We start from the raw sequence: 23,607 nt of genomic DNA, 5'->3' as shown, positions 1-23,607 counted from the left end.
CCCCAATTCTATTCCTGGCACCCTCAGACCTCTCACTTACAAATGGCTACCAATGTGCAGCTCTTTGAAGATGTTCTTGAGGAGAACGTCTATCACTGTGAATAGGCTGGTCTGTCTTTTTGTTTGTGGAAGCCTTCGTTCCCCCTTGGAGCTTTTGCTCCCACCCCCGTCCCATCCCAGAGCTTTTGCTGAGTGATGGAACAAGCATTCTACAGTCATCTTTTGTGACATGTCTCAGGGAGTCACTCAGGACACAAATAGGGTTAAAATTTAAAAAAAAAAATCTTAGATTTTGTAAAAATATTTGTCCATAGTTCCCCCAGGAGGGAACAACTGATTCAAAAGATAGTACAGAGTTAGTGATTGTTTAAAGGATGGGATAACCCTTTTACTGAAGTCTACCCCCTGTAATGAATAAAAGTTTTGTGGTTTATGGGTACAAGGTTGGCTCTCCTTGTATGGATGAGCAACCTCACATATGTGGATTTAAAACCTTATACCCTCATGCTACTGCAGTGGTCACTTTGTCAATCTGTGCTCTGTGATTGTGCTCCAGAAGTGGTCCACTATGAGGTCTTACAACATTTTGGTCCATCACAGGGAACTCTGTTCCCTCCAGACCACAATTGGCGAAGAGATCAGAGGTAAGCTCAAGCAAATCTGTGTTTTGTGTTCTGTGTTACTTTCTGTTTTGTCTCTGTGTCATGTCTGGTTTTTGTTTCATGTTGACTTGTGTTGTCTGCCTCTGATGGCTGAAGTGTTTGAGTCACCACTGGAGAGGATTGAGAGTCCACTTGGTAGTCGCTATTGGTCCTGTTATGGGCTTACGGCTGTGACAGGACGACTTGCTAGTTTTCACAGGCCATAGGCCCTAGAGGGTGCTCTAGGAGGAGAAAGGAATCTAGAAGACCCTCTAGAAACCCATTGCAATGCCCTTGAAGCCCTCCATTGTGTAGATGTTATTATTATTGTTAGAATTAACAATCGGTTCATGTTAACCTAGTTAACAATTAACTAGGTTCATGAAAAATCCCCAGCCAGCTGAAGAAGACTAATACAAATCTGGTGGTCAAGAAAAATAATAATATGATAATGTTGTCCTGCTGATTAATAATACGACAAACCTGTGAACTTTCTGATGTCCTTTCAACATCAGTTCCATAACCAAATGAATCCTGTGTTCTTGCCCTGCGTAAATGTTTCCTACTTCCCCCTCCCTCTGTAACCCCTGTGATGTTATAAATTCAGCCTTAGAGAAAAATAAAATAGATGCCTTTTTCAGGCTCTTGTCTTGGCATCCTTCTTGCGTCCTTTGTCCCACATTCTCTTCCAGGTACCTTCAGAACCCTCACTTACACAGCATTTGTAATCCTTTCTCAAAATCTCAACAGATCAGTTGTCAGTAAACTAGTTTGCCACTAGCATTAACTTCTGTATTTCATAAGTTTAGCTGTGTCTCCCAGGAAAGATCTATATCCGGTACCTGGAAGCATGTACTTCATTCATCAATCATATCTAGTTTTGGTGATATATATATATATATATATATATATAGTGTCTCCTACAGCAATGAGGTTAAGTAGAATTTTAGCATGGATTCTGAGCAAGTAGTTCAAGAATGTAGAATCCACAAATGACAATGCCAAATAAACTCCATCCTGTTCTTATGAACATATTGAAGTTGAGATTTAACTGTACCTCAAGCCATTCCTCTCCCTGCCCATCCAAATGAATCTTATGTTTTGTCTGAAGAAAGAACCATGATAAAATATCCAAAAACCTCAAGTCTGGCCCTGGGAAAACCAAAGGTAGATTTATAGAACTTATATCTATTGGGACTACAGATCTGCTTTCTAAAGTCCATGTTGTCCTTTGCTTTACAGATGTCTCATAATTTTTGGATTAAATATGCATTTAGAGTTCTTTATTTGAAGTAGGCACACAATATTTTCACTGTTCTGTTCACTCTATAGCTCTACCCCCTTTGTTGCCAATATCTGGGAGTAAGAGGTGCTTCTAATTGAGACTTCACCATCTCACTATTTCCAATATTATTTCTCTGACTACCATTCCCTGACATTGACACATTAGATTTCTCAGTCAACAGCTGTGTTTAGCTGGCAGTTTTCTTTTCATTTATTTCTTATATATTTTTTTATTTTTTTACAAATTTTATTTGTTTTTTTTAATGTATATTTCAATATTCACCTTTATAATATTATTTCCTTTAAGAGTTTCCTCCCATAAGATCACTAACTGGTCCCTCTCCACTTCTTCTATAACTCCCTTACTGTCCCTTCTAATTCTCTTTAACTGTGAATCAAACCAAGGGAGCATCAAGTGGTTCTTCCTCCATTGGTGCCCAACAAGGCCGTTTTCTGCTACATATGCAGTTGGAGACATAGGTCTGTTCACGTTTAGTCTTTCAATATTAGTCTCATACCAGAAAACTTTGATTCATTAGCAATGTTGTTCTTATGGTGTTGAAAGTCCCCTCAGCTCTTGTTAGCCTTTCTCAAAATCTACCAACAAGAGGTCCATTTTCAGTTCACAGATTTACCAATAGCATACACTTTTGCATTTGACATGCTCTTGCTGTGTCTCTCACAACAGAGCTATATCAGTTTTCTGGCAGAATGCACTTCTTAGCTTCATCAATTATAATTGGTGACAGATATATATATATATATATATATATATATATATATATATATATATATATATATATATATATATATACACACTTTTGGTGCCTACAGCTTTTTGGTGGAATGTTAACATAGATTCTGTGCAACTAGGTCAAGAATGTAGAGTTTACAATGACAATGTTAAATAGACTCTCTCCTGTACTTGAAGTTCAGGTTTCACTGTTCCTCAAGCTTTCTTAACCCTGCCAATCCTCCTGTTTCTTATATTTGGCTTTAAGAAAGAATCATGGTAAAATATCTAAAACCTTCAAGTCTGGCCATGGGAACACAGGAAGGTAGATAGTGTGGTACAGATATCAAATGTGACTAGAGGTCTGAATTTATAGTCAATATGGTCCTTTGTTTTATTGATGTCTGGTAATATTTGGATAAAATAAGGATTTGTGTGTTGATCATTAGAATTATGTACGGATATTTCCACTGCTATATTGACTCAATAGCCAGGCCAAGTTTGTTGCCTAATTCATTGCAAAAAAAAAAAAAAGGGAATTGGAAAAATGAAATTTTGAGTACACATGCAGGAATATATATAATGTCCCCTGTCAATGAATGTACAATCAGATAATGCAAAACAATGTTCACTCAATTAAAGGTCTGTAGGGTAAATACTGGCACATGGAAAACTGAGTAAACCTAGGGAATAGAACTGAATGTCACAGGATTGGACCGGGGAATAAAATTATTCACCAGAAGAATCTCCTTCACTCCTTGTTCCTATTACTTTTCTAACCTTGCCAAGCCCCTGACAAACTTCTCCATTCAGAGCATGTAACCACTAATGAAGCAGAGAGAAGTCCCTAGCTTAGAGAGATGTAGAATGTAAAGGTTTCCACTATGTCACAGGAAACACTCCAGGAAAGGGCATCTCCAAATCTGGTCAATGTAAGGAAATCTGTTCAGCAGGTAGGCCATGGCAGTTCTCAGTAACATCATCTTTAGGCCCTCCCTGAAAAATCTCTTGTAACCTGGAGAGCCCTAGCTTCTTCTGTGATGTCACAAGTGCTATTGTGACTGCAACTGCCTCAAATTCAGAGTAAACAGCCATTTGAGAAGGAGAACAAAGAGAATGAAGAGATAAGAGATGGGCAAAGGAAGCTGGCCTTCTGTCTTGTATAAAGAAAGGAAGGAAGATGTGGTTTATGGGATAGCTCAGTGAGACATGGGTAGGCGTTGAGTGGGATAACTGAAGAGAAAGCCTTTATCTGACCCTTCCACATATGGGAATATGGAGCAGGGAGCCTCTCAGAAGCATCTGGACTTCCCTTGTTGTTATTTTTCTTGAAAGTCAGATAGTTTATATCATTAATTTCCATATCCCAAAAGCCAAGTGTTGGAAAGGGCAAAGTTGTTTTTCTGAGAGCTCATGGCCTTTGTCCTTTTGGGCCAGGAGGAAAAGTTCCTTAGGAAGAAGGGAAAGACAAGAATTGTGTCCTGAGCTCAGAGTAAACTCTTTCATGCTTTGGATTCCTATAGTGCAGTTTGTGTCTGTCACTGATATCTGGAAGAGACAAGTGCTTCTACCTGAGATTTCATCATCTCAGTCTTTCCACTAGTATTACTCTACCATTCCCTGACAACGACAGTTTAGATTTCTGAATGAATAGTTCTAATTAGCTGGCAGATTCTCTTCTTTTATTTCTTTCATTTTTTATCATTTTTTAACAAATTATATTGCTCTTTTAATTGGATATTTATATATTTACATTTAAAATTTAAAATATTATTTCTTTTCCCTATTTCTTGCCCATAAGATCCCTAATCGGTCCCACTCTCCTTCTTCTATAGGCTCACTTACTGCACCTTCACATTCCCGTTATCTGGGATCAAAACTAGAGAGGACCAAGGGCCTCTCTTTTTATTGGGACCCAAACAGGTCATCCTCTGCTACAGATGCAATTGAGTCCGATGTCTACCCATGTATAGTCTTTGACTATTGGTTTAGTATATATATATATATATATATATATATATATATATATATATATATATATATATATAATTTGTTGGTTCCTACAGCTGTGACATCATGTGGAATTTTAATTTGGATTCTGAGCAACTAGGTCAAGAATGTAGAATCCACAAATGACAATGTCAAATAACTCCCTCCTGTTCTTTTGAACCTATGGAAGATGAGGTTTCACTGGTCCTCTAGCTGTTCTTCTCCCTGCTCATCCTCCATTATTTTATGTTTGGCCTTAACAAAGAATCATGGTAAAACATCCAACCCTCAAGTCCTGCACAGGAACACATTAAGGTTGCTATTGTAGTACTGATATCAAATGGGAATAGAGAACTGAATTCTATAGTCCATGTGATCCTTTGCAGTATTGATGTCTAGTAATCTTTAGATAAATTAAGGATTTGGGAGTTTATCATTTGAAGTAGGTACACAATGGTTACACTGTTATACTCACTCTAGAGCTGGGCCCACTTTGTTGCCAAAACCATTGCAGAAAATGGAATTGGAGAACTGAATTTTTGAGTACACATTGAGGAATATTTATAAAGTCCCCAATCAAGGATTGTACAATAAAAAAGTGAAATACATATTCATTCAATTAAAGGTCTGTATGCAAAATAATGGCCTTTGGGAAACAGAGAAAACCTAGAAATTTGAACTGTATGTCACAGTAATAAAACTGGGAATAAAAATATTATCTGGAAGAATCTCCTCCACTCCATGTTCCTAAATCATTTCTACCCATGCCAAGCCCCTGACTAACATTCTCCATTCAGAGCAGGTAACCACTAATAAAGCACAGAGAAGTCTCTAGCTTTAGGGAGATTTAGTAAATGAAGGTTTCCACTGTGTACCAGGAGTCACTCCTGGAAAGTGCACCCTTGAATCTGGTCAGGAAATTGTTCAGCAGGTAGGCCATGGCAGCTTTCAGTGACATCAGCATTAGTCCCTCCCTGAATAATCTCTTGTATCCTGCCTCTCAGATATTCTTTCCTTACGTCTAGGATTTGTATAGTGGCCTCTACTTCAGAGTAAAGAGCCTTTGGAAAGGAGAACAAAGATGATGAAGAGATCAGAGATGGGGAAAAGGAACCTGGCCTTCTGTCTTGTTATTTAAAAAAAGGAAGAAATACGTGGCCCATGGGAAATCTCAGTGAGTCCTGTGTAGGAGTTGAGTGGAATCGCTGAAGAGATAGCCTAGACTTGAGCCTTCCACATATGGGAATAAAGAGATTGTAGCCTCTCAGAAGCATCTTGACATCCCTGGTTTTTATGGTTCCTGGAAGTCAGAGAGTTTATATTATTACTTTCTTTATTCCAAAAGACAGGTTTTTATCTTGGCACATTTGTTTTCCTGACAGCTCATGGCTTTTACTCTTTTTGCCCAGAAGAAAAACCTCCTAAGGAAGAAGAGACAGACAAGTATCGTGTCCTCAGCTCAGAGTAAACTCCTCCATGCTTTGGATACGTATTGTGCAGTTTGTGTCTGACACTGATATCTGGGAGAGAGAAGTGCTTCTAATTCAGACTTCATCATCTCAATATTTCAACTAGTATTACTCTGACTGCCATTCCCTGACAGTGACCCATTTGATTTCTGAGTCCATAGATGTGATTAGCTGGAAGTTCTCTTTTCTTTTATTTCTTTCATTTTTTTTTATATTTTAACAAAATACATTGCTTTTTTATTTGGATATTTCTATATTTACATTTAAAATGTTATTTCCTTTCCCACTTTTCTGTCCATAAGATCACTAACTGTTCTGCCTTACTGTCCCTTGAACTAACAGTCAAACCTAGAGAGGACTAAGGGCTTCTCATTCCAATAGTGCCCAAAAAGGCCATCCTCTGCAACATAAGCATTTGGAACCATAGGTTTGTCCACGAATAGTCTTTGATTATTGTTTTAGATCCAGAACATACTGGTTCATTGACATTGTTGTTCTTATGTGGTTGAACTCAGCATCAGCTCTTATAATTCTTTCTCAAAATCTACATAACTCTGGTGTCAGAAAAGTAATAAGACTGTAGTGTTCCTTCTATTTCTAGTTTGTTGAATAGTTAGGAGAATATTGGTATTAGGTGTTCTATGAAGGTCTGAGAGAATTCTGTACTAAACCTTCCTCATCCTGGGATCTCTTGGTTAGGAGACATTTAATGACTGCTTCTACTACTTTACAAGTAAAGGGAGTATTTAGATGGTTTATCTGATCGTGATTCAAGATACTTTGGTATCTTGTATCTGTCTAGAAAATTATCCATTTGATCCTTGCTTTCCTGTTTTGTTAAGTATATGCTTTTATAGTAGGATCTGATAATTTTTTGAGCTTCCTCATTTTCTATGGTTATATCTCTATTTCACTTCTGATTTTGTTATTTTTATTTTGAATACAAAGGATTTACCTATCTTCTGGATTTTTCAAAGAACCAGCTCCTGGTTTTGTTGATTCTCTACATAATACCTTTTGTTTCTACTTGGTTGATTTCAGTATGGAGTTTGATTATTTCCTGCTGTCTAGTACTCTTGGTGTATTTGGATTTTTATTGGTTCTGAGATTTCAGGTGTTCGGACAAACTGCGAGTGTATCATAGCTCCTGTTTCTTTGTGGAGGCTCTCAGAGCTATGAGTTTTCCTCTTAGCATTGCTTTTTTGTGTTCCCAATTTATGCATTCATTTTCATTAAATTCTAGAAAGTCTTTAATTTTTTTTCTTTATTTCTTCAATCTTCTTGCATCTTTTGAGGCCTATTTTGTGATGGATCATATTATCAGTTTTGTAGAAGGTACCATGTAGGACTGAGAAGAAAGTGTCAGGAGCCATATCAGGACAAGCTCATAACTAACAGGTGATCATCCTCAGATGGACAGCCTTGGATTATTTTATAATCCACAACTGGTTTGCCCTTATTAAGCAAGGTTGTAAGAGATTCATTTTTGGAAAGTTTCCTGCTATTGAAATGCTATTCGTGTTATTATTATTAGACATATATAGCAATCATTGAGTAAGAGCACACCCCTTTGGAGCAGATCTCTGCAGGCCTATGAAGTTGCACTGTCCCGTAGTGATGCTATTCATACAAATAGATGAATTCTTTAGTCTTAATAATGATCCTACAATAATTCCTAAAATTATATGAATGGTTATTAAGCTCTTATATAGTGGAACTCCTACAAGTCTCTTTCTGATAGTCAGAATTCCAGTGACAACTCCAGTCTCCCAGGTGTCACCAGGTAATTATTCTAAGACAGTAAACAGACTTTCTCCTACTTAGAACACAATTCAAGAAGTTGCAAAAACAGTTATCAAGTGTCATAAACTATTTGTTACAGGTGCAAGGACAGGGGATAAGATATTGAATGTGTTTATTTGTAAATAACTTCACTAACAACTATGGTTTTAGACATTCAGTGAACCTGTAGAGCTGACACTGGTGATGAATGTTTAGCCAGATAATTACTCCTGATGGATATCCATGTAAACATTCTCGGTTGTAAACTTGTATTTCTATTTATGCTTTGATCTTTCATATGTACTTGTGGTGAACAATTTAACACCTGATCATGTATTCTGAAAAATTTTTAGGTGCTGAGGACAAAGAGAAGACACACAGAAGGACTGAGACAGAGGGTCTGAACTGGAAGGACAGAGACAGATGGACAGAGCAGGAGAGGGGATGACCTGAAAAGACCAGTTTGAGATAAGGAAAACAAAGGTAAGTAGAACTAAGACAAAAAGATCTGGGCTGAGAAGTAATGTAGAGAGGAATAACTTATGTAACATAAGAGAGCAATCTAGAGAATGCAGGTGAAAAGAGGACAAAAGAAGAAGCTGGAAAGAATAGAAGGTGCAGGCAGGTTTCTCCTTATCTTGGGACAGAAAAGGACATTTCTTAATAGCAATGCAAAATTAGTCTTGTTAAAAGGAACAGGCCTTTTCTTTTACAAACTTGGGTTTAAATCACTTAGCATTAAAAGGGTAGAAGCGATTTCTTTCTCTCTGTAATAAAGATTGGAGTTCATCTTTCTGTACTGGTCCTTGGTCTTTTGCACCATATGCATATGTAAGTATTGATGTCTGTGTAAGTATGCAATTATGAGAATGTATGCATGTGTGTGTGTGAGTGTGTGTGTGTGTGTGTGTGTGTGTGTGTGTGTTTGTGTAAGAATATAATTGTGACTCTGCTAGCAGAACCCGTGAGAGAGAGACCCAACCGCCTGGTCAGGTGGGCACTCCTGAGGCTGCAGAGCTGAAGAGACCACCAACACTGCCCACCCCTGCCCACATCCCTGGCCCAAGAGAAAATTGTATAAGGCCTCTGGGCTCCCGTGAGGGAGGGCCCAGGAGTGGCAGGACCCCTGCCTGAGACACCGCCAGAACCTGAAGGAAACAGACTGGATAAACAGTTCTCTGCACCCAAAACCTGTGGGAGGGAGAGCTAAACGTTCAGATAGGCAGACAAGCCTGGGAAAGCAGAATAGACTGCTCTCTGCACATACATCTCGGAAGCAAGAGGTAAAAACAAAAGGCCATCTGGAACCCTGATGCACTGAAGATCCCGGAAAGGGTGGCGTAGATCTTCCTGGTTGCTGCCGTCACAGAGAGCCCGTGGGCAGCACCCTGTGAGTGAACTTGAGCCTCAGGACCACAGGTAAGACAAACTTTTCTGCTGCAAGTGACCTGCCTGGTGAACTCAAGACACAGGCCCACATGAACAGCTGTAGAAATGTACAGAGGAAAAACTAAATGCCCAAAAGCAGAACACTCTGTCACCATAACTGACTGAAAGAGAGGAAAACAGGTCTACAGCACTGCTGACACACAGGGTTATAGGACAGTCTAGCCACTGTCAGAAATAGCAGAACAAAGTAACACTAGAGATAATCTGATGCCGAGAGGCAAGCGCAAGAACCCAAGCAACAGAAACAAAGACTACATGGCATGATCGGAGTCCAATTCTCCCACCAAAAAAAAACATGGAAAATCCAAACACACCAGAAAAGCAAGATGTAGTTTCAAAATCATATTTGATCATGATGCTGGAGGACTTCAAGAAAGACGTAAAGAACTCCCTTAGAGAAACACAGGAAAACATTAATAAACAAATAGAAGCCTACAGAAAGGAATCACAAAAATCCCTGAAAGAATTCCAGGAAAACATAAATAAACAAGTAGATGCCCATAGAGAGGATACAAAAATCCCTGAAAGAGTTCCAGGAAAGCACAATCAAACAGTTGAAGGAATTAAAAATGGAAATAGAAGCAATCAAGAAAGAACACATGGAAAAAACCCTGGATATAGAAAACAAAAAGAAGAGACAAGGAGCTGTAGATACAAGCTTCACCAAAAGAATACAAGAGATGGAAGAGAGAATCTCAGGAGCAGAAGATTCCATAGAAATCATTGACTCAACTGTCAAAGATAATGTAAAGCAGAAAAAGCTACTGGTCCAAAACATACAGGAAATACAGGACTCAATGAGAAGACCAAACCTAAGGATAATAGGTATAGAAGAGAGTGAAGACTCCCAGCTCAAAGGACCAGTAAATATCTTCAAAAAATCATAGAAGAAAACTTCCCTAACCTAAAAAAAGAGATACGCATAGACATACAAGAAGCCTACAGAACTCCAAATAGATTGGACCAGAAAAGAAACACCTCCCGTCACATAATTGTCAAAACACCAAACGCACAAAATAAAGAAAGAATATTAAAAGCAGTAAGGGAAAAAGGTCAAGTAACATATAAAGGGAGACCTATCAGAATCACACCAGACTTCTCGACAGAAACTATGAAGGCCAGAAGATCCTGGACTGATGTTATACAGACCCTAAGAGAACACAAATGCCAGCCCATGTTACTGTATCCAGCAAAACTCTCAATTATCATAGATGGAGAAACCAAGATATTCCATGACCAAACCAAATTTACACAATATCTTTCTACAAATCCAGCAGTACAAAGGATATTAAATGGTAAAGCCCAACATAAGGGGGCAAGCTATACCCTAGAAGAAGCAAGAAACTAATCGCCTTGGCAACAAAACAAAGAGAATGAAAGCACACAAACATAACCTCACATCCAAAAATGAATATAACGAGAAGCAATAATCACTATTCCTTAATATCTCTCAACATCAATGGCCTCAACTCCCCAATAAAAAGAAATAGATTAACAAACTGGATACGCAACGAGGACCCTGCATTCTGCTGCCTACAGGAAACACACCTCAGAGACAAAGACAGACACTACCTCAGAGTGAAAGGCTGGAAAACAACTTTCCAAGAAAATGGTCAGAAGAAGCAAGCTGGAGTAGCCATTCTAATATCAGATGAAATCAATTTTCAACTAAAAGTCATGAAAAAAGATAAGGAAGGACATCATATTCATCAACGGGAATATCCACCAAGATGAACTCTCAATCCTAAATATCTTTGCCCCAAATATAAGGGCACCTACATACGTAAAAGAAACCTTACTAAAGCTCAAAACACACATTGCACCTCACACAATAATAGTGGGAGATTTCAACACCCCACTCTCATCAATGGACAGATCATGGAAACAGAAATTAAACAGTGATGTCGACAGACTAAGAGAAGTCATGAGTCAAATGGACTTAACGGATATTTATAGAATATTCTATCCTAAAGCAAAAGGATATACCTTCTTCTCAGCTCCTCATGGTACTTTCTCCAAAGTTGACCATATAATTGGTCAAAAAACGGGCCTCAACAGGTACAGAAGGATAGAAATAGTCCCATGCGTGCTATCGGACCACCACGGCCTAAAACTGGTCTTCAATAACAATAAGGGAAGAATGCCCACATTAACATGGAAATTGAACAATGCTCTACTCAATGATAACCTGGTCAAGGAAGAAATAAAGAGAGAAATTAAAAGCTTTTTAGAATTTAATGAAAATGAAGGTACAACATACCCAAACTTATGGGACACAATGAAAGCTGTGCTAAGAGGAAAACTCATAGCGCTGAGTGCCTGCAGATAGAAACAGGAAAGAGCATATGTCAGCAGCTTGACAGCACACCTAAAAGCCCTAGAACAAAAAGATGCAAATACACCCAGGAGGAGTAGAAGGCAGGAAGTAATCAAACTCAGAGCTGAAATCTGAAGTAGAAACAAGTAGAAACAAAAGGACCATAGAAAGAATCAACAGTACCAAAACTTGGTTCTTTGATTAAATCAACAAGATAGATAAACCCTTAGCCATACTAAAGAGAGGACACAGAGAGTGCGTCCAAATTAACAAAATCAGAGATGAAAGGGGAGACATAACTACAAATTCAGAGGAAATTAAAAAAAAATCATCAGATCTTACTATAAAAACCTATATTCAACAAAACTTGAAAATCATCAGGAAATGGACAATTTCCTAGAAAGATAACAGGAACCGAAGTTAAAGCAGGAACAGATAAACCAGTTAAACAACCCAATAACTCCTAAGGAAATAGAAGCAGTCATTAAAGGTCTCCCAACCAAAAAGAGCCCAGGTCCAGACGGGTTTAGTGCAGAATTTTATCAAACCTTCATAGAAGACCTCATACCAATATTATCAAACTATTCCCCAAAATTGAAACAGATGTATCACTACCGAATACCTTCTACAAAGCCACAATTACTCTTATACCTAAAGCACACAAAGACACAACAAAGAAAGAGAACTTCAGACCAATTTCCCTTATGAATATCGACGCTAAAATACTCAATAAAATTCTGGCAAACCGAATTCAAGAGCACATCAAAACAATCATCCACCATGATCAAGTAGACTTCATCCCAGGCATGCAGGGATGGGTTAATATACGGAAAACCATCAATGCCATCAACTATATAAGCAAACTTAAAGAACAAAACCACATGATCATTTCATTAGATGCTGAGAAAGCATTTGACAAAATTCATCACCCCTTCATGATAAAAGTCCTGGAAAGAATAGGAATTCAAGGCCCATACCTAAACATAGTAAAAGCCATATACAGCAAACCAGTTGCTAACATTAAAGTAAATGGAGAGAAACTTGAAGCAATCCCACTAAAATCCGGGACTAGACAAGGCTGCCCACTCTCTCCCTACTTATTCAATATAGTTTTTGAAGTTCTAGCCAGAGCAATCAGACAACAAAAGGAGATCAAGGGAATACGGATCGGAAAAGAAGAGGTCAAAATATCACTATTTGCAGATGATATGATAGTATATTTAAGTGATACCATAAGTTCCACCAGAGAACTACTAAATCTGATAAACAACTTCAGCAAAGTGGCTGGGTATAAAATTAACTCAAATAAATCAGTTGCCTTCCTCTATACAAAAGAGAAACAAGCCGAGAAAGATATTAGGGAAACGACAGCCTTCATAATAGACCTAAATAATATAAAGTACCTCGGTGTGACTTTAACAAAGCAAGTAAAAGATCTGTACAATAAGAACTTCAAGACACTGAGGAAAGAAATTGAAGAAGACCTCAGAAAATGGAAAGATCTCCCATGCTCTTGGATTGGCAGGATTAATATAGTAAAAATGGCCATTTTACCAAATGCGCCCTACAGATTCAATGCAATCCCCATCAAAATACCAATCCAATTCTTCAAAGAGTTAGACAGAACAATTTGCAAACTCATCTGGAAAAACAAAAAACCCAGGATTGCTAAAACTATCCTCAACAATAAAAGGACTTCAGTGGGAATCACTATCCCTGAACTCAAGCAGTATTACACAGCAATAGTGATAAAAACTGCATGGTATTGGTACAGATACAGACTGCCAGACCAATGGAATAGAATTGAGGACCCAGAAATGAATCCACACACCTATGGTCACTTGATTTTTGACAAAGGAGCCAAAACCATCCAATGGAAAAATGATAGCATTTTCAGCAAATGGTGCTGGTTCAACCTGAGGTCAACATGTAGAAGAATGCAGATGGATCCATGCTTAAGTCCAAGTGGATCAATGACCTCCACATCAAACCAGACACACTCAAACTAATAGAAGAAAAACTAGGGAAGCATCTTGAACACATGGGCACTGGAAAAAATTTCCTGAAGAAAACACCAATGGCTTACGCTCTAAGATCAAGAATCGGCAAATGGGATCTCCTAAAACTGCAAATCTTCTGTAAGGCAAAGGACACTTTGGTTAGGACAAAACGGCAACCAACAGATTGGGAAAAGATCTTTACCAATCCTACAACAGATAGAGGTCTTATATACAAAATATACAAAGAACTCAAGAAGTTAGACTTCAGGGAAACAAATAACCCTATTAAAAAAAGGGGTTCAGAGCTAAACAAAGAATTCAGAGCTGAGGAATGCCAAATGGCTGAGAAACACCTAAAGAAATGTTCAACATCTTTAGTCATAAGGGAAATGCAAATCAAAACAACCCTGAGATTTCACCTCACTCCAGTGAGAATGGCTAAGATCAAAAACTCAGGTGACAGCAGATGCTGGCGAGGATGTGGAGAAAGAGGAACACTCCTCCATTGTTGGTGGGATTGCAGACTGGTAAAACCATTCTGGAAATCAGTCTGGAGGTTCCTCAGAAAATTGGACATTGAACTGCCTGAGGATCCAGCTATACCTCTCTTGGGCATATACCCAAAAGATGCCTCAACATATAAAAGAGACACGTGCTCCACTATGTTCATCACAGCCTTATTTATAATAGCCAGAAAATGGAAAGAACCCAGATGCCCTTCAACAGAGGAATGGATACAGAAAATGTGGTACATCTACACAATGGAATATTACTCAGCTATCAAAAACAATGAGTTTATGAAATTCGTAGGCAAATGGTTGGAACTGGAAAATATACCTGCCCAATCACAGAAAGACATACATGGTATGCACTCATTGATAAGTGGCTATTAGCCCAAATGCTTGAATTATCCTAGATCCCTAGAACAAACGAAGCTCAAGACTGATGATCAAAATGTGAATGCTTCACTCCTTCTTTAAATGAGGAAAAAGAATACCATTTGGAGGGAAGGGAGAGGCAATGATTAAAAAAGAGACTGAAGGAACACCCAGTCAGTACCTGCCCCACATGTGGCCCATTCATGTACAGCCACCCAATTAGACAAGATGGATGAAGCAAAGAAGTGCAGACTGACAGGAGCAGGATGTAGATCGCTCCTGAGAGACACAGCCAGAATACAGCAAATACAAAGGCGAATGCCAGCAGTATACCACTGAACTGAGAATAGAACCCCCGTTGAAGGAATCAGAGAATCAGGAAGAGCTTGAAGGGGCTCAAGACCCCATATGTACAACAATGCCAAGCAACCAGAGCTTCCAGGGACTAAGCCACTAACTAAAGACTATACATGGACTTACCCTGGACTCTGACCTCATAAGTAGCAATGAATATCCTAGTAAGAGCACTAGTGGAAGGGGAAGCCCTGGGTCCTGCTAAGACTGAACCCCCAGTGAACTAGACTGTGGGGAGGAGGGTGGCAATGAGGGGAGGGTTGGGAGTGGAACACCCATAAGGAAGAGGAGGGGGGAGGTGGTTGTTTGCCCGGAAACCGGGAAAGGGAATAACACTCGAAATGTATATAAGAAATACTCAAGTTAATAAAAAAGAAAAAAATAATGTAATTGTGAGATTGCATGAAATTTGGGCCCAGCTGAATTTCAGTGGAAATGTATCAATGCACATTAATTGAATCCAGGTGTGAAATTATATGTTTATTCATATTTGTCTATGTAAAAGTTTTTAATTCTGTAATTGCTATGCACTTCTCATGGTTTAATAGATGTTGATGGCTCCAAGCTTCTCCCTAGCCTGTCAAGCAAAAAGCATAAGGACAAAATGGAAAAGGCTCCAGCAAGTAATCTTCTACTTTATCTCCTGCTGTTTCAGAATGAGGTGGTAAGTGCCAGAGACTGCAGTTTCTGGTCTCAGAAGGCAGACCAGTTACACTAGCACAGCATAGTGACTTGGACATAGATAAGTAAATCAGGTACAGAAACTTAGTAACTTAAACTTAGATAAGTAAACTTATTATTATACAGCAACCCAAAATATCTTGTTAGACAAAATCTTATCACATATCTCGTAAGACAAAGTCTTACCCTCAGCTAACACCCTTCATCCTCAGCTTCTTCAAGAAGAACGAACAGGAGAAAGATCAATCTTAGGGCTGGCCCATGGCAAGGAGGTGCATTATTTGTTTTAGGATGAAAGGTAGTATTGGTATTTGTTAAAAATATTTGGTTCATACCTTGTTTGTTTCTCTGTGTCCTTGCTTAGTTTCTCTTTCCATGATCTGTGCATTTATGACAGTGTGGTATTGTATATGGAATTATGTATGCTTTGAGCTTAGTAAAGTTTAATTGATGAATGAGTATGCCCTTCATTTTGTAGCATAATTATTCAGTATTGATTTTTTCTTGGTATATTTTTCATTTGATGTGTATGAAATGTCCTTCATTACCATTTTTCATAACTTTTCCTTGAAAGTCTCTTTCATTTGATATTAGAGTGGTTACGCCAGGTTCTTTCTTGGGAACATTGGCTGGAAAATTTTTTCCCACCTTTCATTCTGAACATATATTTGTCTTTGTCATTGGATTGTGTTGTTTAAGCAGCAAAATGCTGGGATATATATATATATATATATGCGTACACACACACACACACACACACACACACACACACACACACACACTCTTTATGTAGAATTGAGTCCTTTGGTGTTTTGTTTTATTTGGGACCAATATTTGCTTTTTCCGGTTAATTTTTTTGTTAGATATCAAATTATGTTTCTGTGGCTATCTTCTTTAACTCTTTTGTGTTTTTTCAAAGTAGATTATTTTCTTGCTTTGTGTGGGGGTGTAGTTTCCCTCCTTGTTCTGGAACATTAGATATATTATCTTTTGAAGGACTGGATTTGTGGAAATATATTTTCTAAATTTGCTATTGTGTGGCATATCTTGATATCTCCATCTATGTTGTTAAGAGTTTTTATAGTAGCATGGGTTGACATTTTTGTTCTTTTAGAATCTGTGTGATATATGCCCAGGATCTGTGTCTTTTATGAAGTCTGGTGGAATTCTGATAGGTTTGCCTTTTTATGTTAGTTGACCTTTTTGCCTTACTGCTTTTAATATTTTTTCTTTGATTTGTGGACTTTATACTTTGACTATTATATGATGGGAGAAAATTCTTTTCTGGTCTAATTTTTTGGAGTACTATTTACTTCTCATATATTATCTCTTTCTTTAGGATAGGGAACATTTGTAGTATAATTTTGTTGAAGATATTTACTGGCCCTTCAAAGTGGGAGTCTTCATTCTCTTCTATACCTATAATCCTTAGGTTTTATCGACTCATTTTGCCTGAGATTTCTGGGATGTTTTGGGTTAGGAGTTTTTGTGTTTTGCATTTTTTGACAGTAGTGTCAATGTTTTCTATGGTACCTTCTGTCTCTGATAATCTTTTCATGTTTTATGTTCTGTTGTTTGATGCTTGCATTCTTGAATCCTAATTTCTTTCCCAGGTTTTCCATATCCAGAGTGACTCTTTTTGTCTGTTTTTGTTGTTGTTGTTGTTGCTGTTTAAATATTTTTTTCCTGATGGGTTGTTCAATTCCTCCACCTGTTTGATTATGGTCTCCTGTAATTCTTTAAGGGAGTTTTGTGTTTCCTCTACAAGGGCTTCTATCTCTTTACATCTGTTGTCCTGTATTTCTTTGATGGAGTTATTTATGTCTTTCTTAAAATCCTTTAACATCATCATGTTAAGTGATTTGAAGTACAAACATTTCTTTTTCTTTTCTGTTCTGTTGAGGGTATCCTAGCCTTGCGTTGGTGTGAGAACTGAGTTCTGATTATGTCATGTAGCCTTGGTTTATGTTGCTTAGGCTATTATACTTCCCTCTTGCCATCTCGTTATCTCTGGGGTTAGCTGGTTTTACTGTCTCTGACAATGGATTGATCCTCCTGTAAGCCTGTGTGTCAGCACTCCATGGAGACTAGTTCTTTCCTGAAGCATCTTGTGTACCAAAGCTATGGAACAGGTTCAGCTACAAGGAATAGATAGAAATCAAAAGTATCCTGTAGCAGACTGCCCCTCTCTTCCTGGGTTCTGAGGACTCTGAGAAGTGGTAGTCTCTAATGTGATCTTGAGTATGTCAGTACTCCTGGAAATCCAGCCATTTCCTGGTGGTGTCTGGGCACAGAGAGGTGAGGTACAGGTTCAGCTATGGAAACATAGTTTTGGGTCCTCTTGATTTTTAATCTTTCACTGGAACAGCTCACAAATGAAATTTGACTCTGTGACCAGTGAGCCCCTAGGAATGATCATCCCTTTGTATCTTCAGAGACTGGACAACACATGAGTGGCGCCTGACATTTTTACATGGGCGCTATGAATTAAAATAAGTATCATATTCTTACATGTCAAATGTATTCCTAACTGAGATAATTGCTCAGTCAACAAAGCATTGCTGTTGAATATGAAATAGACTATCGTTGAAAAATAAAATGTTTAGACAATGTCATCTAGGTAATTGAATTTTAATATATTTATCAACTCACTTAAATACTTCATGATGGTTTAACCAACGCATGGAATGCATATTCATTAAAACGAAGAAAAGCATAAAGTTTATTTTTACAACTTTCTGAATCATGTAATAAATAATAAGTCTCCATTAATGTACCGGGATCCATAATAGTGGTATAGATTATGAATGAATAAAAAGTATTATGAGCTTTCTTTTATAAAAATTGCATAAAGATATAAGAAAAAAGAAAGAAGCGAATGCATAAATCAGTGTGTTGCAGGTGATTGTATGCACATAATTCAAGAATCTATTTTAGAAATAAGTTCATTGAGACTGTCCTAAGAAAGTGACAGTTAAGTTAAATAAGATGAAAAATAATTGAACTATATTTTGGGCAATATTACAATAAGTATAAGGTCAATAAAGGAAAAGAGCTTGACATATACAAAAAGTAAATGTGAAAGAAGGTTGTATAGATTAAGTGATGGAAGAGAGGACGAAATAAATCTGAAGCTTAGGCAAATAAAGCATATGGGCTTACAGAAACAATATAAGAGATATAAATTTTTATTTATGGAAAATATCTTAGAAATAATTGAATAGTTTTAAATAAGTTTGTTTAACTCAGTATGTATATAGGAAGGGACTCTGGTTACTTATGTATTATGAAATGATACCGAGCATGATTTGAAGGCTGTTTTTGAAGTTTAACTGGAAGTAGTGTCAGTGATAATGAAAAAGAGTCATATCAGAGAGCTATGTTGGAAATTGATGTTTTTGGTAGAAGAATGAGTGCGGGGAGGGCAAGAATCAAATAAAGCTAATGTCTTTTTTCTGAGCAATGAAAAGGTGTTGGGATTATTTACTCTGATTTGAAATATTTCATGATAAGTGGGTTTAGGAGAATTTTATAGGAATTTATTTTAGATCGATTTACTTCAAGATGCTTGAAAGAACCTGTAACTCACTAGACATTTCTACTTACTGTACATGGTTTTGTGATTTAAGCCATTACTCAGAGCATTATTAGCTGTTATATAAGAAAAAACTTAATTCAATATCTGTATTTATTAAGTTATATCTGGGAGTTCTTATTTAATAAAGAGCAAACCTATGATTATACTACATGTTTATTTAGTATATTCAGCAAATTATTTGCCCATTTACTTACTACAAACATTTTAGATTGCAATTAGAATTTAATCCAAGTTTATGGGGGTTGACACGGCTGTTTGATTAGTATTTAATAGCTCATGAATGTGAATTTCACCGAAAGAAGTCATTTGCTCAGTTTTTGTAAATTTACAGACCCTAGAAGAGAAAAAAAATATGTAATAAATTCTAGCTCTTCTAGTTTTTTTTTTTTTTTTTTTTTTTTTTTTTTTTTTTTTTTTTTTTTTGGAGCTGGGGATCGAACCCAGGGCCTTGCGCTTCCTAAGCAAGCGCTGTACTACTGAGCTAAATCACCAACCCCTCTAGTTTTCATATTTAGTATTTTAGTGTGTTATGCAGAAATTCTGAATCCAGATGATTTTAACTATAATATCCAGTAGTATTAAACACATGCACAGCATTTTACAACTATGAATAGTATATGCTTTCAGAAAATTTTCATTAAAAGAGCCAGAAATTCTTCATGACTTCTACCGAACATGGACATTGGGAACAGAATAAACCGCAAATAAGAAAATGCAGAAAGTGATTGACACACGCAAATTCTTGGTTTTAAATTTAACAATCGTGATAGTTATCGGATAGAGCTTTGAAAATAGAGTCAATGACAGGATGAAAAATACTGAAGAAGAGTATTTAAATTAAATTTTTACTAAATAAAAGAAAACAGTGGATCTGAAGGTAAGCTACATTTAACAAATTGACCCTGATCTTCTGCCACTATTTATTTAATGCTTTGGTTTTTGTTCTTATATTATGTTTAGAAACATATCAATGATTCTCATTATTCTTAAATAAATGATATGCAGTTCAGCTGATTAAATATTCCACATTATCTTAATGTTCTTCTGTATCATTAGATATTAAAATTATAGAGATTATTTTGACTAGAATAAAATTTATTGTTTCCTTATCATATGAGAGAAGCAATTATTTACAGAGAATGGATACCTGATATTTTCTAAATACTGTCAATAGAGGTTTAAAGCATATATATTAGCTCAATCATTTATACCTCCAAATGAAAGTCATTAAATGTTACTACACATATAGTACGTAAAGGAAGTGATATATAGGGATAAAACCAACACCTATCCTGCCACAATCATCTATTATCCCCATGATGAAAGCCAATCCTAGGAAGAGAAGATGGTACAGACACATTGAAGGATAAATCAGCTTCATACAAAATGAGGATTGAGCTGAAAAGGGATTTGAACTAAGAATAGTTAATAATAATATAAATAAGGTTAATGTTATGAGACCTGGTTTACCTGATATGGTTGCCTCATCCCTTTAACTTGGGCAGTCACATTTCTGCTCTGTGGAATGAGACGTCTCCACCTTCTCTGCCCTCACATATTTCAGTTTGTCACATGGTCCTCAGGACATCCTTATACCTGGGGAAGTATTTTTCTTCTTGGAAATAAAAAATGCTCATATTTCCTGACTTCGGAGACAGGGTTAAAAGGAAATGGGAAGTGAGTTACATACATACCACAACTCTTCTGTATTATTCCCTAAATGGGGGTTTTTCGAGGATGGGATACTTGAGGTGAGCAGAAAGGAAAGATGCTGCTTTATTTGAAATATTTTCTTACCTCATTCTGTGCCCCTGTAAAGGGCCCAGCCTTATCTCTCAGGCGTGGCCATGTTCCTGTCACTGCTCCCCTCCCTATTTCTTGCAGCTCTTAATTCTAGTTCCTGCTTGCCACTCTAGGTTTCATCTTGACCAGATTCAGCTCATTTTCCTGTGATCCTGCTCTGAAACATACACAAGTTTTTTTTTTTCTTTTGTTTCATTTTCAATCGTTTAATGTTTATGTTGGCTTTTGTTTTACCTCTTTTATGGAAGCCTTAGAGGAGAATCATTCAGGGATGTCTGTTTTGATTGGAATGAGAAAATAAAGAAAAAATCCCTTTTTAATTTTACAAGACATTTTCATATCTAAGTTTTTCACTAACATTTCCCACCATGCTAGTTTATCTCCCTGTCTTGTCCTGAGTTGTTTCCTCTCATTGCTACTTGGATACTGCCTCGTAGGACTTACTGCAGAACCATGAATTCTGGCATACACGAGGAAGGAGTTGATTCTTCACCACTATTCTAACCCTTTTTTAGATGTATCTTCTTTCTCTCTTGAGCTATTTGAATTAATTTGGATTACTGTACTCAATTGTATAGTACTATAGTGCTTGCGCCTTGAAAATATCTGTTATTATTGTCTTGTCATAGTTCTACAGCTCAGGGTTGGGCCTAGTTACATTTTGGAACATTATTCCAAGAAGTTTGTGAACTTGAAAAAAACCTAGGCAGCAGCTATCAATACTTTCAGATGGTACTTTAATACATGAGGGCTTAAAAACTTTTAATAAATCATGGCAAAAGCAATATGAGATTCCTGTTTCTGTAAAGTACTTGAAAAACAAAAAAGGGAAAAAGATCATGCCCCACTCACTTTTGTCTTCACGTAGGGTGCACAAATGTGACTTTAGTTTTGATGCCTTTTCTGGTTAGAACATAAAATTGTTTGTGGTAGTTTGCGGTAATGGTTTGCTTCTATTAGTTTACGCTTTTGTGATTTTTTTTTTGTCGTCATTATTCCCATTAGGGCCATGCTTCCCCATTTTGTATAGATAAAAGGTGGATTCAGTCCAGCTATTATTGTCCTGGGGAACTACCCACAATTTTGGGAACAAATGTCCGCAATTATGTAGTTGACTATGGTTTGAAATCCTTCCTTGCCATCACTTTCTTGCAGCAACATAATTCTGTACTATCTCTTCAATAATTGACAACCCTATAATCCCATTATATACCTGTGTGTAGGGGGAAATGGGATTCTTTAAATTTTCTGTGTTATGTGGTTTTATTCTTCCATAAATTATTTCCCACAGCCACAGAGCACAGCACACTACCGGGCATTATTGAATGCTGGGATAATTGGGGAAGGGTAGTTTGCAATACATCACTGTTCTTTGTGTCAGAGATTTTTTTCTTTTTTTTTTTTCGGAGCTGGGGACCGAATCCAGGGCCTTGCGCTTGGTAGGCAAGCACTCTACCATTGAGCTAAATCCCTAACCCCAGCGATTCTTATTTTTAATAAGTAATCCATCCTATAGAAATAGCTAATTAACTCTTGTATTCTCCTTCATATATGGATGCTGCTGTGAATAAATTCCATTTTTCCATTGATAAACAAAAATAAAATCCCATAAAGGCACGAAAATACATAAAGAGGGAAAATTATCCACAAAGAAAATGCATTTAAAATGGAGAAAAATATAAACAAAATGAGATCAAAATTTATAGCCAGAAATTATGAAATTAAAAATTTCATTATAAAACTACAAATTCGTAAGGTTAGATAATTAAATATATATTCATGCAAAGAGGAAAACATTAAATGCAATGTATGCACAAAGAGTTAACTCAAAATGTATTATATAAACCAAGATTGGAATGGAGCACTCACTGTTTCTGCTGTAGAGGCAAAAATGGAAAGACTACCACTAGGTTTACCCCAGGTTTATTGCATAGTGACAAATTTTAAGAAAGGTGATGTTTCAAAAATACCTCACAAATAAATCATTGATAATTTAAACAAATACAAAAATAATAAAATATAGAAGAGCAACCCTAGTCAATGGTGATCTGATAGGATGCATAGGATTACTTCGATATTCTGGTATTTTTTGAGGCCTGTTATGTGAATGAGGTTATGGTCAAATTTGGAGAAGTTACAATGAGGTGAAGAGGAAAAGGTATATTCTTTGGTTTTAGGAAGAAATGTTACCTAAATCTCTGTTAAATACATTTGGATTTTTCAAGTTATTAAAATAAATTCTGTTATTTAACCGTATATGTTTACTTTCAGTTTCCATAAATTGTCCGTTGATGAGAGTGCGGAGTTGAAGTCTCCTACAATTTATTGTGTGTGGTGCAATATTTGCTTTGACCTATAGTTATGTTTCATTTATGAATTTAGGTGTCCTTGCATTTGAAACATAGTTGTTCAGAATTGAAAGTTCATCTTAGCATTATTTTTCTTTGACAAGTATGGTTACCTTCCTTATCATTTTTGATAACTTTGTGTTGAAAGTCAATTTTATTCGATATTAGAAAGGCTACTCCAGCTTGTTTCTTGGGAACATTTGCTTAGAATTTTTCTCCAGGCTTTTACCCTGAGATACTCTTTCTTTGTCACTAAGGTGTATTTCCTGTATGCAGCAAAA

At 36.9% G+C, this 23,607-nt stretch overlaps 1 long non-coding RNA gene across 1 annotated transcript in view; it reads left to right on the top strand.

Moving 5' to 3' along the window:
• Positions 1–8,118: 8,118 nt before the first annotated feature.
• Positions 8,119–23,607, top strand: part of LOC134484356 (uncharacterized) — a 38,214-nt gene continuing 22,725 nt past the window's right edge. Inside the window, exons 1-2 of the long non-coding RNA XR_010061772.1 lie at positions 8,119–8,381; positions 15,445–15,560. This is a non-coding gene — a long non-coding RNA (uncharacterized LOC134484356). The remainder of the gene's footprint in view (positions 8,382–15,444; positions 15,561–23,607) is intronic.

This window comes from Rattus norvegicus, chromosome Y (assembly GCF_036323735.1).
Source record: "Rattus norvegicus strain BN/NHsdMcwi chromosome Y, GRCr8, whole genome shotgun sequence".
In the NCBI taxonomy this organism is placed as follows: domain Eukaryota; kingdom Metazoa; phylum Chordata; class Mammalia; order Rodentia; family Muridae; genus Rattus; species Rattus norvegicus.
This window is presented reverse-complemented; position numbering and strand designations above follow the sequence as displayed.